This window comes from Notamacropus eugenii, chromosome 1, assembly GCF_028372415.1.
Source record: "Notamacropus eugenii isolate mMacEug1 chromosome 1, mMacEug1.pri_v2, whole genome shotgun sequence".
In the NCBI taxonomy this organism is placed as follows: domain Eukaryota; kingdom Metazoa; phylum Chordata; class Mammalia; order Diprotodontia; family Macropodidae; genus Notamacropus; species Notamacropus eugenii.
The window spans coordinates 615,548,023-615,575,149 of NC_092872.1; the positions used below are offsets into that span (position 1 = coordinate 615,548,023).

The following is a 27,127-nucleotide window of genomic DNA, read 5'->3' on the forward strand; positions in this document are numbered from 1 at the left end:
AAACTACTGTTTTTAAGTTGCCAGGAACTACTATTTATTATAAAGGGACTTTAACACTATATTTCTTTTAAATAATAACTTACCTTGATATAATTCTGAATTACTTTCCCTTGTTCAGACATTTTTCAGTCATGTCTGACTCATAGGGACCCCATTTGGAGTATTCTTGTCAAAGGGACTGGAATGGCATGCCATTTCCTTCCCCAGCTCATTTTACAGATGAGGAAACTGAAGCAAACAAGGTGAAGTGACTTGCCCAGGTTCACACAGCTAGTAAGTGTCTAAGGCCAGATTTGAACTCAGGAAGAGGAGTCTTCCTGACTCGAGTCTTGGCACTCTATCCTCTGCAGCTCTAAATCTCACTACTTATATCCTTTCAAAGTCTCATCTAATTTGATTAAATTATCTTATTTTCAAAATGACAGTCAGCTGATAAGTAAGTCATCATCATACCAAATAAACTTTAGGTCTTATTGAGTCAGAATTGAGGAGGTAAGTGAAATGGGTAGGCCTCTGGAATCAGGGGACCTGTGTTCCAATCTTTATTCTTGTGTTTAGGACTTGTGTGACCTCAGGCAATCTACCGTGCCTTCAATTTCCTCACATACTAAAAAGATGAAGTTAGACTTCGTGATCTCTGAGATCTCTTCTAGCTTTACATTCATGGTCTTATGATTCTAACTTCCTGAACCACTAATTAAGCAACATGAATGCTAGTGTAGGTACCCAAAAATGCCATTATAACGCTGTGTAACACCATGGTCTACACAGTTGCCTCATGCCAATACCATCATTTCTTGTTGCAGTTGGGAGAAATGGTATACAGAGAGATAACATTTCTTGACCTTATAACCAAGAAATTAAGATGCAATGAGGAATGATTCCAAGGGAGAAAAATAGAGCTGGGTGAACTCTACTTATTTCATCTCTTTCTTGTCTCTTTCCAACTTCCTTTCCTACCTGAAAGGAACAGAGAGGATTTTTTTCCCCAAGTTAAGACTGACCTTGCACCTTGGCCAGTTCTGTGGTTTAATTTGAGAGATCTAGAAAGTCCCACCATTTACTCCTTCAACAAAGACTTTTTTAACCTATGCCCTAAATTCCACAAATAATCATTCCTTTGAAGAAAGCACTGCTCACTTCCTACAGTTGTTTTAACATGCAAATATCCTAGCAAAATAAATCACTAAACTGAAATATGAATTGGTTTATCTAAGGTTTTTCTCTTAAGTGAAGTAATAGAAAAATGTGGGGTCCCTTCATACACACAATAGGAGAAGAGTAATGAATGAGCTGAAGGAGAAGGGGTGCTGGAAAAGGGAGAAAGCCAAACATGGGAAGGCCACATAACTCAGGGACTAAGGTTCCAAGGGCAAACGTAGTCAATTGCACAATTTGGTTTCTTTTCAAAATTAGAAACACCAATATTGATGGATTTGGGAGAGAACGTGGCAAAGAATTAGAGGAGGGTCCACCACACCTCTGCCCTGGGGAAAGGACCATTGGGAAGGCTCACTGGTCTATAGGGAATAATCACTGATTACTTAATAGAACAAACTGCCCCTCTCTTGACAATGATGAAAAAGTTATGTAAGACTAGGATCAGCCTTATAAAGCGTGGTGTAGTGAGTAGAGAAAGCAGTAGATTTGGAGTCTGGAGTCCTAGCTTCAAATTTGGCCTAAAACACTGAGACAAATGAAAACCCCAAGAGAAAGAGTTTCTGGGTAATTAACACTGAATTTATTAATTAGGCTAGCTGGCAATCAATAAATTGATGGTCAGTGGTTTCTCTCAGTAACCAAAGATGCCAAGGGAGACTCTTAAATTGCTTCTGAAAGGGTACCCCTTTGACAAGTGAAAATCAACTTACTGGTGGACAGTTAATGAGGAGTTGGCCTAAAAGTCTTCAGCTCCACCTGCTGAGAACTGATTTGATCATGAGACTCAGCAGCCCCAACGCAACTGGGCTGAGGAAGCCATTTCTACCTGGACCTTTTCAGCTAGTTTTTGCCTTCATGAGCTGGATTGTCCTACTCTCCAATGGAGGGTATCAAGGACAGGGGGGTTCTTTCCCCAGGTAAAGGCTCACACAGACTGGACTCTGCTCATACTCTAAATAGAAATTATGTCTCCCAGTTGGGTAGGTCCTGCCCAAAGTTAATAAGCATGTGCCTTGGGGGCTCAACCATGCCTTTCAGAGGTTTACTGACTTTTTCAAGAGTTAAGTTTTAACAGAAACAAAAGGAGAAGGGTGGATGACAAATTAGTAATTAGTTATTAATATAATAGTATAATATTGATTTTTCTCAACAGTTATTATTGTGGCTCCAGAGACCTCACTTAACCTTTCTCAGTCTCAGTTTCATCATCTTTACAATGGGAATATTAATTTACCATAGATCTCAGAAGACTGTGAGGAAAACACTTTGTTAATTTTAAAGTCCTTTAGACATGTGAATGATTAATGCAGCAAAGAAACATTTGCAGAGGTATATCTTCTGTGTAATAAACTCCATAAGCCTGACATATCCTATCACTAAGGGGAATTTAATTGTAATAAGTACTTTGCTCAAATTAAGTTCCATCTATAGAGGAATATAGGAAGGAATCAAGCAAGGAAGGAAGGATACCTTGCCCAGGCTGGAAGTTATAGTGGCCACTCATGGAGCGGTGCCAGTATTGATGAGCACAGAGGTCGTACCCTATTCCAGTAAGACAGCTGGGTGGCATGGTAGACAGAGTGCCAGGCCTGGAGTCAGGAAGATTCATTTTCCTGAGTTCAAATCTGACCTCAAACACTTACTAGCTGTGTGACCCTGAGCAAGTCACTCAACCCTGTTTGCCTCAGTTTGCTCATCTGTAAAATGAGCTGGAGAAGGAAATGGCAACCCACTCCAGTATCTCTCTGCCAAGAAAACCCCAAATGGGGCAACAAAGATGATTCACAGAAATGAATGAACAATATGGATTGTTTCACCCCTTTTTAGGCAGGCTGGTAATCCCCCACTCCCAGAGGCTCACCATACTAGTGGAGATACTGGATTGACATTAGCCCTACTTCGACTCACAACTTCTGAACTCAATGATCCTCAAGTACTAACTAGCCCTACTGCACCTCAGAACTCTGGAACTCAAGCAACCTACCTCCCTAGGTAGCAGTAGCAGGGATTATAGGCATTTTGCCACCATGTCTGGCTTAACTAATCATTCTTGATGACTAAGTAATAAGCTCTGCTGTTTCTGCACTACTAAAAGCTTTAATTTAGAAAGATCATCCACTGCATCTTGTCATCTTGACCATTGTCTTGCCATTGGACTTCCATGACTCTGGAGGACAGAGTGAGGCTGATGACTTTGTGCAGCTCTGCCTCACTTAAATCTGATTCACCCACAAGTCAAGATGTCATCCTCATGATGTCATTGGTCCTCTTTGAGAAGGAAGAACCAGCAACAACAATGAAGCACTGCAAGGGTCTCTAACTTTTGTGCCTTAGAACACAGTCCTAGTCACTCTACCCAGCTATTGACCTGAAGATGGATCTGGGATCTGTGTCTGAGAACCAGTCTAGTTATGTTCAGATAAAGTCAGCATCAGTTGGTTTCAGGGTGATAAATTTTTCAACTGTGGCAAATCTTGAAAGCCATACCAGATTAAACTATTAGCTCTTGGAGAACAGGAATTGGTTTTTGCCTTTCTTTTTATTCCCAGGGCTCGGTCCAGTGCCCATCATACAGAAGCCACTTAATAAATGCTTGTTGACTTACCTTGCCTTGCCTCATTCTGACAGTGCTAAGGTCGTTCAAAATCTTTTAGAAATAAGTCCCTTCTATACAGAGATACTATGTGGGAGACAGGGCAAATTGTTATCACTGTTTGAGAGATAAAGAAGTTAGTGCTTAAATCATTTGCTCGAGCACACTAAGACTAAGTATCCAAGCCAGAGTTTTGATTTCAGTTATTTTCTGTCCCCAAGGTCCAATGATTTTTATGTTAGACAACATTGTCCCCTACTAGATCAAGAGGACTCAGTGAAATTAACTGTTCTTTTTTGACTCGTCTTCATGGATGCAGCCCATCTTTTTTATATCCTCAGTGGTGGTAGATCTTCATCCTTGAAACATACAAAATATTTTTGAAAACGGACAAATGTTACTTAGATCAAAGCCTGGTAAGTAAAATTGGTGATAGAGTTCTATAAAACTTTTTTGATAATTAAAAACTGTATTTGAGTGGAAAGCATTGAGGCTGTTTCTCTTGGATTACTCTGAAGGTAATTTTTAAAGAGGAATTAGTGCCAAAATGCTTTAAGCGGAAGGAATAAGCATATCACTTCCCAAAGTGGTGACCTAGAGCACTGTGGTCAAGCTCAAATAGAAATACATCCTTTGGAAAATATTGACTTAGAAAACCACAAATGAACATTTTCAAATACTTGAAAACAGCTATTGTTTCCCAGTCCCACCCAAGTCTCTTATTTCTTAGGCTAAATATGAATTGAATGATCAAATGAATGAATTAATGAACCTAGAGCTATACAAAGAGACAGCAGTTTACTATTCTTCTTCTATTGTGCTTTCCTCAATATTTATTTTAACAATTTCACCTGCATAAACATGGTGGAAAATAGAGGGAGAAGAAGCCCATCATTTTCCCTGGTCCTGTTTGGTCCCATTCCCTAGGTATGACTGAGTACTAAATATAGGGCAAATGACATCATGAAAGCATGAGCCCACAAATGAAGTGAAGCTACTGTAGCTACCTTTGCATCCTCTCTAGATCTTTTCTGCTACCTACTCCCTAAGGCAAAAGAACAAATTGATTTCTCCTTAATCTTTTGTTTTAATCAGTGCTAGAGTATGCTCCAACAGGATCTTCCCTTTTTTGACATGTCCTTCTCAATATTTATGTTTTCAACTGGATCTAACAATTCTCATAGATTATATAGCATCTCTAAATGGTTAATATTAAAGAATGGTGAAGTCACTGCATGTAGTTTTCCCTTTGGAGAACTATAGTTCTGATGAACCTGTGCAAGAGTCCCCAGCATGGTGACATCCCACCCCCACAACTATAAAAGTCACATAGAAGAAGAAAAGTGAAAAGCTAAAAGGAGAAGCTGGAGAAACTGGTTACCACGGCTGCATTTGTGGTCTGGATCAGGAAATCTTCTAGCATGACTGAAGAATAGCACACAGCTGTTGGTGAGCCTTAGTTCTTGCCTTATTTAGCTGAGTAATCAGTACTGGACAAGGAACCAGCATATGGAGTGGTCACTGTTTCTTTAGTCATCTAAGCCTGTGGAAAATCTCATACTCACTACCTATACAGGCACACTCAGTGAGTAACTGAAACTGCTTCCTCTTTCTCTATTGGAAGATAGACATTTTGTTGGATTTTCTTCCTTTTTGTAATAAGAAACTAACAAAGAATGAAATGATTAGACTCTCAACTTTCCAAGTCTGGGGGGTTAAAAGAGACAAGATTTTCTTGGGGTGATAGTTGTTAGGCATGTTGCTATTGCTACTGCAATCTCAGTACTTGTTTTAAGATAATAGACAAGAGCTGAATTGGGTTCAAAAACCTGGTTCTAATCCTAGCCCCACCAGTTATCACCAGTGTCAGTCATGTCAACTGTTGATGTGCATACATCCTTTGTTTTCTAAGAAAATCTGACTTTCGAGTGACTTGAATTTAAGTGAGGCAGAGGTGCACAACGTCATCAGCCTCACTTTCTCTTCCAGTTTTCCAAGTCCAGTGGGAAGACATAAACCTTCTCTGGACATGAGTGTTCTTAGTTGTAACATGAGGGGGTTGGAAAATATGATCTCTAAATTCCCTTTCTGCTCTCCATTTATGATCCTGTAATCCTATGAGCCTATTTTTAAATATAATATGATGCTTAAGTGATTTCTTAACTACTAGATGTAAACAATAGAAAGAAGGTTGCTAAGTGAGTGGGCAACCAAATAAACCAATTCAAGTATATGGTATCTGGAGAATAACAGTGATGGCAGGTGCTGGGTAAAGGAGGGTAAATGATACATTCTTACTATGGTGTTTTTCCACATCCTAGGTATGAGGACCTGTTATATCTGTTTATCATGGAGCGATTGTACAAGGGAGGTACTGTAGCTACCTCTCTAGACCTTTACCGCTGTCCAGTAGTAAAGCAAAAGAACAAATTGATTTTGCCCAGGATTGTGTTTTGTGGTGAGAGTGACCCTCAATATGGCACTTTTTCAAAGTGGGATGTCATGTGCCTTGAATACTTCATGAGATTTTGTGAGAAGCAGTAGGACAAGTACACTTTGAGAAATTAAAAATATCCTACAATTTAAAACAAATTAAAAGCGTTTCAGTTCTTGAGAGTTCTATGTAGGGAAGCCGAGTTGCATTGCTAACATAGATCAATATTTGCTAATGTGCTTTCTGCCAGGATTCCTTCAAACCCTGGGTTTTGTGATTAGAATTCTGCTTGCTCCTTGCTCAGCAAAATAAAGACAGATGAATCAGTGCATTTAAATTGAACCTGACTTTGGGTAAAATAGTTTGGAATGCCTTATGGCTCTGTCCTACTACCCTCCCTGAAATCACTTCTCAACTTCTCTCAAGAGAGCTAGACTGGTAAGCTTTTGACAAAGGCAAATGATTCCTCTTCCTATTTAGGAATAACTCAGACATATGGTATCACGGATAGTGGGACAGCCTTGCAGTCAAGAAGACTTCAGTTCAAATCCCATCTCTGCCATATACTTCCTGCCTGATCTAGGCAAGTGTCAACGTTTCAGAGCCCAGGGAACTCACAAAGATGTTCAGTTAGAGATGAAAATTTTTCCTGGCAGAGGACATTTCCTCCTCAGGAATTACAATAATAATAATACTGTTTATATAGCATATACAATGTGCCAGGCACTGTGCTAAGTGCTTTATGAATATCGTTTCATTTGATCCTCACAAGAACCCTGGGAAGTTGGTGCTATCATTATTCCCATTTTCCATTTGAGGAAACTGAGGCAAACAGAGGTTAACTGACTGGCTCAGGGTCACACAGCTAGTAAGTGTCCTAGATCTTATTTGAATTTAAGAGTTCCTGACTCCAGGTCCTCTGCTGGTTAGAGATGGTACATTTTAACCTACTCATTATGTAGAAGAGGGCACTAAGGCTGTTCCAAAAGGGTCATATGACTGGTTAGGGTCAAAACTGATACTAGAACCCAGGACTCTTGACTCCTAGTCCACCACTCTTCCCATTCTACTTTTCTGACTCCTGAAGAATTCTTAGGACCTTTTGCTCAGAGCCAAACTGGTCTTTTCATCTTTATCTCTGTCCCTGTCTCTCTCTCTCTCTTTTTCTGTGTCTCTTTCTCTGTCTCTTTCTCCATATGAGAGATACATAGATAGATATGTAGATATATTTACCTATATGCATATCTATATGTATGTGTATGTGCTTGTGTATATACATACACACACATACATATATATGTATGTATGTATATGTGTGTGTATATATATATGTATATATATATGCCTATTTTCTATACCTATTTTGCTCTCACCTGAACTCTACAGATCCTTGTTTCTTCTCCTGGCCTGCCACATTGCCACTTTGAGAAACCTCTGCTCAAGTGCCCTCCTGTCTTTACTGATGGCTCCCACCCTAGGGAATTAGCCATATTTCATGTCACTCTCACCTAGACACTCTACACTCATCCTTCTTGCCTGCCATATTGTCCTCCACATGGGTGTCCTTCCCTTTGTCGCCTCCATTTTCTAGCATCCTTATCTGTCATATCTTCCCTCATAAGAACTCAAGCTCCTTGCAGGTAGGAACTGCCTTACCTGCTTGTATTTATATTCCTTGCACAATGCCTGGTATGTAGTAAGCACTTAAAAAATGCTCTATTTATCTCTCCATCCACCCATCTCTCCACTTATCCACTACCATCTACCATTCATCCATCAAACCTCATCTTACCTCCCTTTCGTGGCCAGACTCACTTCTCAATACTTTTCAAACTAATGAACTCACCACTCAGCTTCTCTCTCAGGGTATCAAAAATTTCTTGATGGCTCAATCCAATGGATTTTTCCACATACTCACCCTTTGATATTACCGTAGTATTTAGCACTTTCCACCATTCCACCTTCTTCCTAAACATTTTCTTCTTCTTCATTTTCTATGATATAGTTCTTATTTCTACTTCTCCTGCAGCTTCTCAGTGTCCTTTTCAAGATCATCATCCTTCTCCTAAGCTTAGTAGCCCCCTACTGTCCTGGCTCTGCTCTGGGCCTCTTCTCTCTCCTGTGCAAGTATGTCTCCTTTAGTAAGAGGAAGTTTGTTCTGTTTGGCTCCAGAGGGAAAATCTAGGAAAAATTGGTAGAAATTGCAAAGATGTAAATTTGGACAATGTCAGGAGAAGCTTTCTAATCATTAGAGATGTCCAAAAGTGGAATAGGCTGTCCCTGAGAGGTGTGAGCTCCCTCTCATTGGTGGGTTTCATGCAGAGGTTGATTCCCCACTTGTCAGATATGGCATAGAGTAGATTCATTTTCAGGTATAGGTTGGAAATGATGGCCCCAGAGACCTCTTACAACTGCACAATTTTGTCATTCTGTAACGGGAGCATAGGAGAGAGACTGAAAAATTATCCAATCTGTTCTCATAGGTTCAATTATCATCTCTATGAAGATGACACCCTAAGCTATGTCTCCATCTACAAAATGTTAACTGCCTAATAGACAAGTACATCTCAAGCTCAACATTTCAAAAAGAGAACTGATTATTTTCTCTCCATTCTCCAAACTTCCATATTTGTGGTGGGAGGTTGGTTGGTTGGTTGGCTGTTGCCCTTCATTCATGAAGAAGACCAAATGATATCCCTCTGTTGGAGTCAAGTGTCAGTGTGTACAACTGTAACTGATCAGATCAATATGAGCTTGGAATTCTCTACCACAGGTAGGGCATAATAGTTCATGTGAACATTTGAGGTGGATTCTCTAAATTAGTGCATCCTCTGTTTCCTTTGAGCTGAGAATCTTGATGGAGGTGACTCGAGCTGAGCCTTGAAGGGAGCTAGAGATTCTCAGCAGTGGCATGAAGGAGAGAATGCATTCCAGGCATGAGGAGCAGCTTGTCTAAGGCACAGAGACAGGAAGATGGAATATGCTTTACAGAGAATAGTAAGCACTTGAAGCCTGATGTAATTGGACTACTTTCCATTTCCTATTACTCCCCTTAACACACTAAATACTCCAGCTATTTTTTGAATTCGCTTTATATCACTTGGCAAATCACTTAATATCACTGTGCCTCAGTTTTCTTTTCTTCAAAATTTAGAGGCTTTTCTCAATTACTTTTAAAAAGTCCTTTTAGTTCTAGCTCTATGACCCTATGATCATCCTGGCTGCCTTTCCTCTGGATGCTCTACAGGTTATCATTTAAGGTTTTCAATGTCTTTCCTAAACTTTATGGTACTAAACGCAATATACCAGATGAGGTTTGATTAAGACAGAGTGTAGTCGGTCTATCATCTCTCTTCTTTTGGAGGCTATGTCTCTCCTAAGAAGCCTAAGGTTGCATTAGAGTTGTCTGCTTTTCTAGCCTTGGCAGAAATGTGTTTGTATTAATGTAGAATTAAGGACATTTAGGATTAGGAAGTATGAAGAATGAGTTTCCCCTGTGGCTTATATGGAGAGTTGAACCACACCTACCAAAGGGGAACTGGACAGCTACTATAGTCTCCCTTCCCTTGGAACAGTGCAAAAATTGCAGGTTTACCCAATAACCAAATGCATGATAGTGTGTGATATCGACTCCTCAGAGGGAAGATCATATGGTCATTGTAACCCCCACAATGACAAACTATTATACAACCCTTAGCCCCTGAGCAGTGAATCAGGCAGTAGATCCTGCCAGAAAATGCTAAGCAAGGCAAGGCTTTTCCAAACAAAAGGTTAGGGTGTCTGGGCCAGGAGACGTGGGTGTGTCTTGTTCTTGAGCAATTCTGTTCTTGGCTGCCTTATCCTCAAGATATTGCAAAATGACTGTTCATGAGCTAGAGCTCTTTGTCACCTTTACTTAGAGAGGCAAGCTGTAATGTGATGAAAGGAACATTGGCCCTGGAGTCAGTAAGACCTGGCTTTGAATTTTACCTACGTGACTGACTGTCTATGAGTATAGGCAAGTCACTTAACCTCTAAGTTATAGCTTCCACATCCCTAAAATGGGAACAGTCATCCCTACATTACCTAATTCACTTGGCTGTTGTGAGAAACAAATGTGAAATGTACAAAAAACACTTGGAAAACTTTAAAGCAATTTCTCCTCCTCCTCTTACTCCTCCTCCTCCTTCTCCTCCTCCTCCTCCTTCTTCCTCTTCCTCTTATTTCAGAGGTAGAGTATTCCTGATAAGGGAACTTCCTTGATCAAGTACGTGGATGGGCACATTCTTTGTAACCTGTAGCCTTAATTCTCCAGGTTTCTCTAAAAGGTTAAGTGGTCCACCCAGGGTCACACAGTCTGTCTGTACCAGAGAGGGGACAGTTGTTCATGACCTAGGGAAAGCTCTCTTTCCATCATGCCATTCTGCCTCTCTTTTTATTCACTAAATTAACCATTAGGTCCTTAATAAGGACTATGGAGTTCTCATGGTGCTAGATGTTAGGAGGCAGAGAAAAATGGAAACAATTGTTCTTGCCTTCAAGAAGCTCATAGTAGAGTTAGAAACATAAGGTTCATATATTAAATAACAGCAAATAATGTAGGGTCGCATATTTACTTTGGAAATCAAATAAAATGAAGGAATGTATACACCCACAAACATATACATATACACATACATACATATATGTCTGTACACACACATACCTGTATTTGTTGTTATGTATATATGTGTATGGGGCAGTAGATAGACTGTCAGGCCTGGAGTCAAGAAGACTTCTCTTCCTGAGTTCACATCTGGCCTCAGGACAATTACTAGTTGTGTGACCTTGGACATGACATTTAGCCCTGTTTGCCTCAGTTTCTCATCTACAAAAGGAGTTGGAAAAGGAAATGGCAAACCATTTCAATATCTTTGCCAAGAAAACCTAAATAGGGTCACAAAAAGTAGGACATGACAACAATATATGTATGTATGTGTATATGTGTATGCCGTAGGTATATATAGGTATGTGTGTATAAATACATACCTCTAGATACATATATGTGTGTATATATCATTGTCATTAGACCTTGCAGCCCTTTCTTTTTAATAGCCTCAAGGGAAGCAAATCATTGTCTTTTTAAGGATTAATTTGATTTTTGGAAATAGCCAAAAGTCATTTGGACAAAAGCCTATTGAATTAGATGAGTAACAAAGCTGGGAATCCTACTTTGGACAAAAATGGGTTGTAACAAAGTAACAACTCTGTTTTTGGCATGTGAACTTAAAAACTTGTTCCAAAGTTTATTTCCAAAGAGGTGTTAGCTCTATCAGAGGCCTCAGGACAATTTAGGTCACTGGCCAGCATAATAAAGCAATGGTGTTGATGGGAATAGAACACATTTGAATCTCTGTGTCCTGGTATGTTTGGGTTTTATTTTCTAGAGGAAGAGTTACAGCCTCATTGACATCAACTCCTGGAACAGTCTCCTAAATATTAAGTATATGCTTTTTTTAAAAGATTAGATTGGATTGAATTGAATTTATTAAGCACCTATCCTACGCAAAGAATGGTACCAGGTAAGGGGGAAGAGATAAGGATAATTAAGGCAAGGTCCAAAGTTTTTATTTTATTTTATTACCAAGTGATAAATTATGTGATTGAGACTAAAGGTCCTACAGGAGTTCAGAGCAGACAAGAAGAGCTGGAGAAGCAAGGCTTCATGGAGGAGATGGGGTGGGAAGGACGGCCTACAATTTCAAGGAAACATTAGAGAGATTGAAAAGAATGTTATGCCAGGTACGGGGGACAGCCTGGCATTCAAATAGTTGCTCTCAGTTGACAATGATAAGGATATTTTATATCATGCAAAGGTATGTAGTTCAATTCTATGACCAGGGAGACTATGACCCTATCTCTGGCTTTAGCTTAAGGGTTATTGATCAAGGATACAGGAATTTGTTTTTTTTAATTGATAACTATTTCAATCTAATTAGTTTCCTTTGCAATTTTATGCATTTTGCTTTATGCATTTAGAGGTATTTTTCTGAGAAGGGATCCATCATCTTCAGGAGCCTGCCAAAAGGGTCCATGATACAAAAAATATTAAGAACCCTTAGTCTAGGCACTTTACATTCCTTTCCTTGTGGCATCTCTTGGCCAGGGTCATGGAAATATTATGTGCCTTAGTTATAACACTAACAGTGGAGAAAAAGATGTCCTTTGATTGACTCCATTTGTAACAGTAGAGAAAAGAATGCCCTTTGCTTGCCTCCATTTATAAGTATTCTTCTCCTACAGAGGCAATGTGTTGGCACCAGAGGCAGGAGAAACCCTGAGTTCAAATCCCAGCTCAAATATTTAATGGCTGTGACCATGGACAGGTCATCAACCTCTCTGTTGGTAAAGGCTAACATTATAAGGCTGATGGGAGGATGGTGCTTTATCAACTTCATATCATTATCTGTCCTCATTATCGATGTCTCCCCCTTGTAGTTTTCCATAATTCCATCTCTTTTTCTCCATGGTGGTACTTGGAAAATCAAACTCAGTAGTCTGAGATTGTGTTCAGATGGTAATTAAGGTTCTCAAGATTAAAAGGAGAGAGTGAGTTTCACTGAAGACTCTCATTTATAAATCTATGAACCTAGAATTTATCAAATGAGAACATTAGAATTGATGACCTCTAGGGTCCCTTTCATACCCTACAAGTCCCTCCTAAAAGACATCTAGGGACAGGAAACTCAGTATTTTACCCAACAACCTCTTCCATTTGTAAACAGTTTTAATTATTAAGAATTTTTCGGGGGTGGAGCCAAGATGGCGGAGTAGAAAGACACACATACACATAGCTCCGAACCCACAGCCCATAGAACATCTGTAAAAAAGAACTCCCGGTGAATTCTGGAGCAGCAGAGGCCACAGAACAACAGAGAGGACGAGATTTCTGTTCAAGAGAGCCCTGAAAACCTCTCACAAAAGGTCCGTCGCGCCCTGGACTGGGAGCCAAGCCCAGCTCTGCCTTGCCCGCAGCACCGAGAGGAGCAGATCTGAGCAGGCTTCAGGGACAGAATCTCCAGCAGCCACACGGGTCCCTCCACCCACAGGTGACAGGGGTCAGTAAGAGGGTCTCTTTGGCAGGTCGAGAGGGGAGTGGGGTGCCTCCATAACTCAGGCCCCCTCTGGAGGCAGCAGCAGAGGCAGGAGCAGACCAGGGCTCCCCAAGCAGGCAGGAGCCCCAATCCATTGTTGAAGGTCTCTGCATAAACCCCCTGAGGGAACTGAGCCCGTGAGGCAGCCCTGCCCCCACCTGAGCACCTGAACTTAATCTCACATTGAAAAGCAGCCCTGCCCCCTCCCAAATCCCTGAGGCTGGGAAACAACATTTGAATCTCAGACCCCAAGCACTGGCTGGGAGGATCTGGAGGCCAAGTGGGTGTGAAGAGAATATTCAGAAGTCAAGTCACTGGCTGGGAAAATGCCCAGAAAAGGGAAAAGAAATAAGACTATAGAAGGTTACTTTCTTGGTGAACAGGCATTTCCTCCCTTCCTTTCTGATGAGGAAGAACAATGCTTACCATCAGGGAAACACACAGAAGTCAAGGCTTCTGTATCCCAGCCCACTCAATGGGCTCAGGCCATGGAAGAGCTCAAAAAGGATTTTGAAAATCAAGTTAGAGAGGTAGAGGAAAAGCTGGGAAGAGAAATGAGAGACATGCAGTCAAAGAATGAACAGCAGGTCAGCACCCTGCTAAAGGAGACCCAAAAAAATGCTGAAGAAAATAACACCTTGAAAAATAGGCTAACTCAATTGGCAAAAGAGGTTCAAAAAGCCAATGAGGAGAAGAATGCTTTCAAAAGCAGAATTAGCCAAATGGAAAAGGAGGTTCAAAAGCTCACTGAAGAAAATAGTTCTTTCAAAATTAGAATGGAACAGATGGAGGCTAAGGACTTTATGAGAAACCAAGAAATCACAAAACAAAACCAAAAGAGTGAAAAAATGGAAGATAATGTGAAATATCTCATTGGAAAAACAACTGACCTGGAAAATAGATCTAGGAGAGACAATTTTAAAATTATGGGACTACCTGAAAGCCTTGATCAAAAAAAGAGCCTAGACATCATCTTTCATGAAATTATCAAGGAAAACTGCCCTGAGATTCTAGAACCAGAGGGCAAAATAAATATTGAAAGAATCCACCAACCACCTCCTGAAAGAGATCCAAAAAGAGACACTCCTAGGAACACTGTGGCCAAATTCCAGAGTTCCCTGGTCAAGGAGAAAATATTTCAAGCAGCTAGAAAGAAACAATTCAAGTATTGTGGAAATACAATCAGGATAACACAAGATCTAGCAGCTTCTGCATTAAGGGATCGAAGGGCATGGAATAGGATATTCCAGAAGTCAAAGGAACTAGGACTAAAACCAAGAATCACCTACCCAGCAAAACTGAGTATAATACTTCAGGGGAAAAATGGGTCTTTCAATGAAATAGAGGACTTTCAAGCATTCTTGATGAAAAGACCAAGCTGAAAAGAAAATTTGACTTTCAAACACAGGAATGAAGAGAAGCATGAAAAGGTGAACAGCAAAGAGAAGTCATAAGAGACTTACTAAAGTTGAACTGTTTACATTCCTACATGGAAAGACAATATTTGTAACTCTTGAAACTTTTCAGTATCTGGGTACTGGCTGGGATTACACACACACACATTCACACGCACATGCACACACACATAGAGACAGAGTGCACAGAGGGAACTGAAGAGGATGGGCTCATATCTTAAAAAAATGAAATCAAGCAGTGAGAGAGAAATATATTGGGAGGAGAAAGGGAGAAATGGAATGGGGCAAATCATCTCTCATAAAAGAGGCAAGCAAAAGACTTATCAGTGGAGGGATAAAGAGGGGAGGTGAGAGAAAAACATGAAGCTTACTCTCATCACATTCCACTAAAGGAAGGAACAAAATGCACACTCATTTTGGTATGAAAACCTATCTTACAATACAGGAAACTGGGGGAGAAGGGGATAAGCAGGGTGGGGGGGATGATGGAAGGGAGGGCAATGGGAGGAGGGAGCAATTTGAGGTCAACACTCATGGTGAGGGACAGGATCAAAAGAGAGAATAGAAGTAATGGGGGACAGGATAGGATTGAGGGAAATATAGTTAGTCTTATACAACACGACTGTTATGGAAGTCACTTGCAAAACTACACAGATTTGGCCTATATTGAATTGCCTGCCTTCCAAAGGGAAGGGGTGGGGAGGGAGGGAGGTAAAGAAGTTGGAACTCAAAGTTTTAGGAACAGCTGTCGAGTACTGTTCTTGCCATTAGGAGATAAGAAATACAGGTAAAGGGGTATAGAAAGTTATCTGGCCCTACAGGACAAAAGAGAAGATGGAGACAAGGGCAGAGAGGGATGATAGAAGAGAGAGCAGATTGGTGATAGGGGCAATTAAAATGCTTGATGTTTGGGGGGGGAGGGGACAAAAGAGGAGAAAATTTGGAACCCAAAATTTTGTTAAAATGAATGTTAAAAGTTAAATTAAAAACAATTTTTAAAAAAAGAATTTTTCCTTATCTTGAGCTAAAATTTGCTTCCTTTCTAATTCTACCTCTCTCCTTATTGCATTATTTTTATATTATTTATATATTATACATATTGTATTTTTATATATAGTTGAAGGGAGAATCAATGACTGTATACAGTCTTTCCAAAAAAGTACTTATTTGCTTTTAATATAGAACAATTCATTAGAACTAAATATTTCCATGTGCCCAGATTGTCTCTCAGTTGGCCCATATGCAGGATAACCAGAATGGCCAAGTTTGGAAAATCATGAAGTCCATCAGAATCCTAAGACTTTAAGGAAGAATTTGAACAGCATGATTATTTTATTTAGACAGATCATTAAAAGTCCTAGGACTGAACCATCTGTATTTTACAATGAACTCTGAACTTAAGAATTAGTGGTCTGGCATGATATAAGGTCTACTTGCCCACTCTAGTCACTGGACGTAGTCTCAACTCACCAGTAACTTAGGCTCACTACCCTCTGCCCTCTTACCCAAACCTTTCTCCCTAGCGTCTCTTGTAGTTACAACATTACATTTGGGAAAGCACTTCATACAATTGACATATTTGTCATTATCATAGTTTCAGTGGCCCTTGTATACTGAGGGAGTCTGAGCATACAGAGCCAGTCACTATCAGATAGAAATCAAGATTTTTATATTTCCAGTTGTTGTGAAGACCTAAAATCCTCACTCATTTTTCTTTTGTTTAGTCATTTTTCAGTTGTGCTTGACTCTTTGTGACCCCATTTGGGGTTTTCTTGGCAAAACTACTAGAGTGGTTTGCCATTTCCTTCTCCAGATCATTTTACAGATAAGAAAACTGAGGCAAACAGGTTTAGGTAACTTACACAGGGTCACACAACTAGTAAGTGTCTAAGGCTGGATTTGAACTCAGGAAGATGAGTTTTCCTAACTCTAGGCCTCATACTTTATCCGTTGTACCACCTAGCTGCACCCACTTTAGCTAGCATCAAGTGAGAATAGCATTGCTGATGTATTATTTGACCTCTTAGAGATGAAGACATTAGCCCTTGAGTGTACTACATCAGTTCTGGGTTCCAAATTTGATGAAGAACATTGACAAACTGGGGTGTATTCAGTGGAATAGTAACAAGATGTTAAAAGGATCAGAAACCATGCCATATGGGGAACCTTTGGAAAACATGAGGTGTTTAACCTGGAGAAGATGGAGAAGTGGAATGGGCAGAAGATAGGATCACTGTATTCAAATGTCTGAAGAACTGTCTTGTGGTTACAGAATTTAGCCATCTACTTCACCCCAGAGAGCAGAACTAGGAATGTTGTAAGAAAGACAGGCAGATTTTAGCTTGACACAAGGAAAGTCTTTCTAACTATTAGAGTTTTCCCAAAGTGGGATGGGCTACTTTGAGGCAGAGCATTACTGGAACCAGCTTGACAAAAATCTATTCTTTAATTTTCAGTGAGTATTTACACCCTGGAAATGAACAAACTCTAAAAATCAGGGCTTGATTTATTTTTTTGTTGATTATTTATGCTTATGAATGTGATGGAGAAAATATTAATAATGTTGATTAAACTTAAAAGTGTGTCTTATGTACATTTTTTCAGAGTTGATTGCTACCAGCAAATCCCTACTTGGAAGAGTAGTGATTTATCTTGTTACTGAAGGTTTGTAAGTAGAAGCTAAGGAAATCAATTTTTAGGGATGTTATAGAGGGAATTTCTGTTGAGGTATGAATTGTACTCAGAGTCTTCTTGGGTTTCTTTCAACTCCAATGCTCTAATTCTGGAAGTTTAAAACATTCCTACTAATGACATATCTATATCCTCTGAAGGTAGATTTGATTTTTGGAAACAGCCAAAAGACACTTGGAGCCAATACCCATGAATCAGATTAGTGTTCAATCTGTGGAATACAGTTTTAGGGTAAAAAGTGATAATGATTCTATATTGTGCCCATCTTTGAGAACCTCCTTAGAGAAAATTCATAAAGGTTTTGCGACATGGCAGCTTCTCAATAGTAAGTGTTTCAGCCCCTCAAGGCAACTACTCTAAAAAACAGTAGCAATTTGGAAGTATGAGCCCCGGGATGCTCAGAAATTGCCAACCAGTCTCATGACTTCATAGTGACTCCTGTGGCTTTGTAGTCCTTATAGCACTTAGCACAATGTAATGTGCCTATTAGCCCACCAAAATGTCTTTGTTGACTGGATGAATTTAACTAGATGTAGATACATGATGATTAGCATTTCCTATAGGAGGATAAGGTGAGTTAAGAAGATAAGCAAAGAACAGCCATGAATACTGTCATCTGATCTTATCTATGGTCATAAGATCATAGACGGAGAGCTGAAAGGATTTCAAAGATCATGCAGTACAGATGAGGAAACAGGCCCAGAGAGGTTAAATGACCAACCCAAAGTCATACAGGTAGTAAGTGTTCAAAGATGAGATATGAACTTAGGGTGCTCTGACTCCAGATCCACGTGTTTTGTTTTTTTTTTGAGTCATATGAATCTTTCTCCACCATCATTCAGAGGCATGAGAGGACAAATGTGGGTTCACCAGGATGTTCCCATAATAAGAGAAGTGAAGCAGCAAGAATGAGAAAGAATAGGAGGAAAGGGAGACATACAAAGTGACAGAGAAGATGCTGGCATCTGTTGATGAGATTTGGTATTGACTCTGCCAAGTAGGATGAGACCTATAGAACAATGGCCTCGATGTCAGGGGTAGGCCAGACAGACAGGGGGCATTAAATCAGACAGGGAACTGATGACATCTTAGGAAAACAAGGGATACTTTGACCATAATGACTGATTTAGGTTATTGAGTGGTATTCAGTGAGAAGAGAATTTGGCAGCAGTCCTAGCAAGTAGTAGAGCAAGAGAAAGCAACGGGGGAAGTGTTAATATGGATTGACTATAAAATCCTTATTGATAATACAGCTTTAATGTCATCAGTTATTATTGCTGACATTCCTATAAAGCTTAAACATATCAATAGTAAATATGGTAAGGTTATTTGGAAGTTAGTGATTAAAAACTCACTGTGGAGGGAATATTCCACACCACAGAGTGTTTTCTCATATATTTCGGTGAAGTGATGGACTATTGCTGTAGAACTATATATACATTCTACTATATAGACAATATCTTAATCTTTTTCTTACTTAATTATGTATATTATTCAGTAGATGGAGTATAGGACTTGAAATCAGGAAGACCCAAGTTCAATTTCTGCCTCAGACACTTACTAGCTGTGACTATAAGCAAGTCACCTAATCTCTCTGTGCCTTACTTTCCTTAACTACAAAATGAGGATAATGATAATGTCTACCAAGGACTCATGATGGAAAATGCAATCCATATCCAGAGAAAGAATGGATGGAGTCTGAATGCAGATCAAAGCATACTATTTATACTTTTTCTGTGTATTTTTTCTTTTGTCTGTTTTTTTCTTTTGCAACATGACTAATATGAAAACACATTTCACATGATTGCACATATATAACCTATATCAAATTGCTTACTGTATTGGGGGGGGGGGGGTGATGACAGGGAAAAAATTTGGAACTCAAAATTTTTTTTAAATTAATGTTAAAAATTGTCTTTACATGTTACTGGGAAAGAAAAAATACTATTTTAAAAATAATAGTATCAACTTCATAGGATTATTCTATGGATCAAATGAGTTTATACATATAAAGAGCTTTGTACACTTCTAAGTGTGATATGAATGTCATCATTATCATTATGCTTGTCAAGAGATGATTGTTTATTTGGGAAAAGTGAAAGAGGAGTTGGTGGTCAATGACAGATAGGAAAAAGTGCATCAATAAAACGTTTTGTTGTTTTTATCTTTTGTTTCTGTTTTGCCTTTGTTTGGGGAGCCAGTTGGGGTTAAGTGACTTGCCCAGGGTCACAGAAAGTGCCTGAGGCCAGATTTAGATGCAGATCCTGCTGACTCTATGGTGGTGCTCTCTCCTCAGCACCACCTAGCAGCCTCCAATAAAATACTTTTAAAGTTTTTTTTTTAATTCCCTAAGTGGAGAACTGATAAAACCAGAGGGCAGTTTGCTTCCACTTCAATGTTGGTGACATTTCTGCTGAGGAATGGTGTTATATTCAAGGACCATCTAGCTAAAGCTAAAAAAAAAAGTTAAAACATTTCAAAACCAGTGTGTTCATTCCTATTTGTTAACATTTTAATTACTGGGATAGAAAATGTCCTATTTGCTATCCCAGGCTATTACATACTCCTACTCTTCTGACTTAAAGATACTGTTTAAGGAGATGGCAAAAGTTATTTTTTGAAAGATGTTGAGTAAATAGCACTTCAGCCTTCTTGTTTTTACAAATGTAACTCCAGCTCCTGATTTCAAGTTTCCAAATTTGGTTGTTCTACACAATTAAACAACTTCTCACCTTCATTTTGTATTGAACACTCACAATTATACCTAATCTTTATGAGTAATGATGACCTTATTAAGCCCTTAAGGTCATTCTCATTTTCGATTATCCCTAGCGGCCAATGGGAGCAAGCGAACGACAAAATGGAAGTGAGCAAATTTTGCTTTTGACACATCTCATCTTCAGCATGCTCTCCTCCAACTGGAGCACCCTGCCCATCTCCTCCTCCTTGCTCATTCCCTTTCCTAACTACAAATACAGTCATATAATTCCCCATTACTACCTCCCCAAGAATATTTGCTTTTAAGCAGGAAAAGGAACCCAAAGAAATGACTCCCTAATAATGATTTGAGATGCTATAGGGGAGAGGGGAGCTAGGAGGAGCCTTTCTGTCACCCCTCAAGTCATACCACATGAGTGACTTCCTCTTCCTCCTCCACATATTCAAAAAGCCAGCCAGGTGCTAATAGTGATGCTTGTTGTCTCTATACACTCTTTCCTTCTCATCCTTTCCTTTGACTTCAAAGCAACTGCCTCCATGGATGACTCCCAAATCTCTCTCACCAGTCCTGACCATCATCATTAAATTGACTTAATGTATTTTCTGAGCTCCATACTTATATCATCATCTACAGGGTCAAAACCTGAGGTTTTTATCTCCCCCACTAACTTGACTATTCCTTGTGACTTGGCTCTTTCTGTCGGTGGCATCACCATTCGTCTGATCTTCCATTTTCAAAACTTTCATATTATATTTAATTCTTCCCTCTTCTTCACCTCTTAAATTCAAATAACTGTGGATTGCATCTAGAGAACATATCTCCCACCCACTTTCTTCCTTCCTACTCCCACTATCTTAAACACCATCATTAACACCTTCCTGGATGACAGAAAGAAGAAAAAAGATATGATGATGATGATTTGGAGTTAGAGGTCCTGAGTTCAAATCCTGACTTTCTCCCTTCTGTCTTTGTAACTTTAGTCTAGTTACTTTGACTCTCTGGGCTTTAGCTCTTTATCTATAAAATAAAACGTCCCTTCCGATCTAAATATTTCCTCCTATTGGCAGCTAAGTGGTATAGTGACTAGAGCACTGGTTTCTGGAGCCAAAAATACCTTGAGTTCAAATCTATCCTTAGACACTTATTAACTGTGTGACCCTGGGCAAGTCATTTAATCTATCTCAGCCTCAGTTTCCTAATATGTAAAATTGGAATACTGATAGTAACTACCTCATAGAGGTGGGGTAAGGATCAAAGGAGATAGCATATATAGAGTGCTTTGTAAACCTTAAAGCAGCCTATATAAGTGCTAGGTCTTATTATAGTGTGTACCAAGTAAAATGTTTCTTAATTGCTTTGTGTTAGAATTATCTATTAATATTCTTCAGAAAGTTTAAACACTTTTTAAAAAAATATTTTTTTCCAGATAAACAAAAACTTTGGGGTTTTTTTCCATGCTTTTGATGGCTATAAATAGAATAAAGTTCAAATACTCTTAGCATAGTGGTTCTTAACCCCTTTGTGCGTTACGGAGTCCTTTAGAAGTGTGGTTAAAGCCTATAGACTCCTTCATAGAATCACATTGTTAAATGCCAAAAATAAAATACATGGGATTACAAAGGATATCAATTATACTGAAAAAATAGTTATCAAAATATTTTTTTAAAATCATTCTTCAAGTATCCTTGATATGGTTGATATGCTGTCTCTCTGTCTCTGTCTCTCTCTGTCTCTGTCTCTGTCTCTGTCTCTGTCTCTGTCTCTCTCTGTCTGTCTCTGTCTCTGTCTCTCTCTGTCTCTCTCTGTCTCTCTGTCTCTGTCTCTCTCTCTCTCTCTCTCTCTCTCTCTCTCTCTCTCTCTCTCTCTCTCTCTCTCTCTCTCTCTCCGTGTCTTTCTGTCTCCGTCTCTGTCCCTACACACACATAGTGAGAGAGACAGACAGACAGACAGAGAGTGAGAGATTCTTATAGCTAAAGAATATCACCCTTTTCTGGCAGGCTTTCTGGCATTGATTTCCTTTGACCTATACGTCAGGGCTTCCCAGTTTGGAAGGACCTGTCAGAGATTGCTTTGAAGGCATACCTTTTAGGAACTGATAGTTCCTGAGTACCTGTAGACAAAAAAAATATGAACCTTTCAAGGCAACAGATTTGACAAATTATCAAGTAAAATAAAACATACAATACGTGAAAAATAGGAAAGGAAGCCAGAAACATACACACACACACAGTCAAAATAAATTCCTCCTCTCTGGATTATTACATTGTACATTCACTATAGAAGTATGCTAGAGGACAATGAACATCATGTTGAGCTGTCCTCGTTCCCAACTAGCTAGGTGAACTTGGACAGGTCACTTACCCAGTTTCCTAATCTGAAAGAAGATTCTATAGTTACTTCTAAGCACACTGCACTTCCCCCAACCATAAGGGATCAGAAAGGAGGGTTAGATCCCCAGGGTATTGGGTACCCTGACACTGGGAGTACCAGAGTTGTAGGAGATAAATTCATACCACAGAAAATGCTGCAAAGATCAGAAGACACGTGTACAACTAAAGGCATCATTTTCACCATGGCACACTCCAGGGAAAAAAAAACCCTCCTCCTCATTCATCATCATCTCTCTCTCTGAGCACAGAACCTCCATTTATCCCCACCAGGTCTCACTGTGCTTTCTCTTGGAAGGCAATACAATTCATCTTTGCTGGCTTCAAGCTGTTCCATGTCCCACATTGTAAAACTGAGATTTTGCTTGGAGTTCATGCTGTGTTTTTGAAAACTGCTTAGGTACCCACATGCTCCCCACTCTTCCCCCAAAGTAGAGCCCTATCCTCTAAGCCAAGGTTTTTTCCAAGTTTTTGAAGTCAAAAAACATTGGCCGAAATGTAATTAAGTATTGAATTTGTACTGTTTGCTTTTTGGCATCTCCTTAAGTTCAATTAAATATTTATTAAGCATCTGTTCTGTGCAAAGCAGTGTATTAGGTACTAGGAATTTAAGATCAATTATGACATAGAACCTGCCCTCAAGGAACTTAAATCCTAGGAAATGAGATTTAAGAACTCCAAGGGATCTCATGATGATCACCACAGATCATCTATTTCAACTCTGACATTTTATAAAAGTCCTGAGAAGGGATGGGATGGGAGTTGTCTAAGTTACATACTTAGCGTGGGGAAGGGCTAGAATTGAACCTATGTCTCTTCATTCCCACCTCAGGCTTCTTATTTGTCTATCACATTCTTTTTTGGCTTCCTAATGAATGTAATTCATACCTCAAAGCTGCATCTATGTGTTTCTTTGAATGGACTTCAAACTGGAAGACTTCTAAAAATCATGTTCATTGACTCAAGCTACAATCCATGAATTTCCCTAGGAAATTTCCCTAGCTAAATTTGACTAGTTTCTAGGTCACCACTACAAAAAAGAAAGAAAGAAAGAAAGAAAGAAAGAAAGAAAGAAAGAAAGAAAGAAAGAGAGAGAGAGAGAGAGAGAGAGAGAGAGAGAAAGAAAGAAAGAAAGAAAGAAAGAAAGAAAGAAAGAAAGAAAGAAAGAAAGAAAGAAAGAAAGAAAGAAAGAAAGAAAGGAAGGAAGGAAGGAAGGAAGGAAGGAAGGAAGGAAGGAAGGAAGGAAGGAAGGAAGGAAGGAAGGAAGGAGGGAAGGAGGGAGGAAAGGAAGGAAGGAAGGAAGGAAGGAAGGAAGGAAGGAAGGAAGGAAGGAAGGAAGGAAAGAGAAAGAAAGAAAGAAGGAAAGGAAGGAAGGAAGGAAGGAAAGAGAAAAAAAGAAAGAAGGAAAGAAGGAAAGGAAGAAAGGAAGGAAGGAAGGAAAGAAGGAAAGGAAGAAAGGAAGGAAGGAAGGAAGAAAGGAAGGAAGGAAGGAAGGAAGGAAGGAAGGAAGGAAGGAAGGAAGGAAGGAAGGAAGGAAGGAAGGAAGAAAAGGACACTCAGTTTTCCTTCAAGCCCTCAAGCATAGAACAGGCTTTATATCACTCAACAGAATATGTAGATTCACACATAAGCTTATAAAGTCAAAATGACTCTCCTTCCCTACCTATTTGGCCTCTACTTGTACTATTGATTGACCTGTACAGTCTCTTAATACTGCCCAAGGACTGAAGCTTGTCTTGAAGAGGAAAACATTCAAGTTTTCTTGATATCCAAGTAACACAATAAGCCTGACTTTCTCATCAAACCTGATCAGTCCTTCAGACGTAGAGTACCATCTTGTTTGAGTTCTCTCCACTAAAGGGAGAAGAAGTTATGGTCAAAAAAGGAGCCTGCTTTCTTCTTCTGGATCTGCATACTCCATACAGCTCATGGTATGAAGGGAAAGCCAAATTTGAGTTTCCTTTTGTACACCATGGCTCTGTCTCTGGTTGCTTTTTTGCTTGGTCACTACTTGGTCCATAAACAAGGCACTGTCAAAAAGAATTCCTCTTCTGTGTCCAGAACACTTAGTCCCAGAATCCTTGTACTTATCCTGCATTTTCTCTGGACAAAGCTTTCTTCTACTCATTCCTGTAGCTTCTGGCTTGGCTGAGAATTTCTTGCTTCTCCATGTAAAAAAAAGAGGTGGGAGGGTGGGGTCGAGCCAAGTTATTGGGAAGGTCTTTTCCAGCTTTGAATTCTATCAATTGTTTCTTCTAATTTCCTTTTAGAGACCAGGGAACAATACCTGTCAAAGTAATATATAAAATAAGAATAAATAAGAACCAAGTGAAAGTCTGAGGGACTTTCCTGAAATAGTAATAAATTTATATGGTACCTTGCTGTTCACAGACTCTGGGCATGGAGTCCTTTAATCTTCATAGTAGGCCTTTGAGGTATATAGTGAAGAAAGACTTTGAAACCTAAACACTCAGTGGTTTCACTGGTATGAGGATCCCCTCCCACAGATACCATTACCATAGTAAAGCATGGTTTAAAAAAATCACCAAATGGTGAGCTAACATTTTGTCAATGAGTCTTTCTTGATTTAATTTAAGTAGCCTAGTCCTCAAACAGGCACACAGTTTGTTACTAAATTTGTGTTGAAAACCCTTTGAGCTTGACAGGACCTGGTGGAGCTTGCATTTTTCTGGCATAGACTTTGAGAGGTCTAAGATCATTTCTGCACACAATGTGGTGTTGGAGTAAGACGTTAGTGGAGAGGAAGAGGAGGAAAAGGAAGGAATGTTTACCAGTCCCATTGACAAATGAGGAAATTGAGGGACAGAGAATTGATTTGCCTGTTTTCTGCACTAAGTGACAGAGTTGGTACTCAAACCTACATTTTTTTAACTTAAAATCCAAGATGTTTTCCATCCCATGTTTCCTTCTTTTATGAATAAAGTGCAGAGATGTTATAGATGACTGTTTCAGCTGTGCAGAAGACTTCTTTGCTTTCTTCCTAGCTCTCTCTAGTGCTCTGTATAGGTGAAATTATCTCTACAGCTGACTTCTGAAGATGTGAAGAGTTATATTACTAGTATTCTGGCGTTATTTCTAATATTCTGGCACAAATATCCCTAATATTCTGATTTTTTTTCTTCCTTCTTAAGCATATTCTGATTATGTACAAGAGCATGGTTTTTCTTTTCTTTTCTTTCCCATGGAACACAATCTGATTTCATAATGGAAATTAATAAGAAAAATAGAATCCAAAGTACACTTTAACAGTCTCTATTCTGTTAAGAGATGTTTTTATTAATGGATGGCAGATCCTGACTAAAATCTTAAAAGAAGTAATAGATGTGAAGAGATGGAAGAAATTTTAGTAATTATCTAATTGAACCTTTTAACCTTAGAGATAAAGAAGATTCTCAATCACATGACCAACTTGAAAAGGCATTTCATTTAATCTGCTTCTGCTTTCTATTTTTTCCATTGACTCATTCATTATGAATTTCTTTATTTTTACTTTTTAAATGTTTTTAATGCTTTTTCTACTCCCACTATGACTTCCCAATAAATATCCTTCTACAGATCCTTTTAACAAAGAAAAGTATGCACACAAAACTGAGTAACATGACAACTATGTCTAAAAGCATAAGCAATATTCTATAGCCATAGTTAATAACCTCTCTGAAGAGAGGATAATGTGGTAGTATTGTTTCCACGGAAACAATATTGATCAATATATTTAATTTGAACATTATACATTTTTAAGTACATATTATGTGACAAGGACTACATGGAGCACAAAAGATATAGAAAATATAAACCTGGCCTGAGAGGAGCTAATAGTACATTCTCTTTGGCGAAATGTGACATGGATATGTACAAGAACTGGGGAGTAAGACAAAGTAAGATATAATCATTGTGTCCTATTGTACTGCCTCTAAACACTACTAGACCAAGGAAAAAATCTCCTTGACTGGATCAGTGAATAAAAGACAGATAAGGAAGGCTTGAGAGAGAAGTTAATTTGCAACCTGGTTTTTGAAGAAGGAAGGAAGGAAGGAAGGAAGGAAGGAAGGAAGGGAGAGAAGGAGGATGAATATTCTAGGATATCAGAGCAGGTATGAGCAAACTCAAGAAAAAGATAATGAGAAGCCAAGATGGCAGAGTAGAAAGAAGCATATACTCTAGCTCTCCCCCCACAGACCATAAAATACCTATAAAGAATAACTCTCAACAAATTCTAGAGCAGCAGAAGTCACAGAAAAATGGAGTGGAAGAGACTTCCAGCCCAAGGTAACCTGGAAGGCCAAAGGGAAAAGTCTGTTGTGCCAGAAGCAGAGCAGAGCCCAGCCCAGCCTTGACACACTGTGCAGGGAGGAAAACTGGAGCAGATCCCAGGGGCAGAATCCCCAGCAGCAGCAGAGGTGATTCACAGATCCCTCAACCCACAGGAGCCAAAAGTCAGTGAGAGGGTGTTTTCAGCTGGCCGAGAAGGGAGCAGGGTCCCCTGTCCCCCCCCCCACCCCCCCCATAGCTCCAGCCCCAGGCAACAGTGGCAGAGGCCTCAGCGGGCAGCAGCTGACATCCATTGTTGGAGGCCTCCTTGTAAAGCCCCTGGGGG

General features: G+C 39.5%; 1 long non-coding RNA gene across 1 annotated transcript in view; it reads right to left on the reverse strand.

The window, feature by feature from the left end:
* Positions 1-1,033: 1,033 nt before the first annotated feature.
* Positions 1,034-27,127, reverse strand: part of LOC140520763 (uncharacterized) — a 46,185-nt gene continuing 20,091 nt past the window's right edge. The window contains exons 2-4 of the long non-coding RNA XR_011972632.1: positions 24,176-24,799; positions 8,107-8,369; positions 1,034-4,113 (exon numbers count right to left, since the gene is read on the reverse strand). This is a non-coding gene — a long non-coding RNA (uncharacterized lncRNA). The remainder of the gene's footprint in view (positions 4,114-8,106; positions 8,370-24,175; positions 24,800-27,127) is intronic.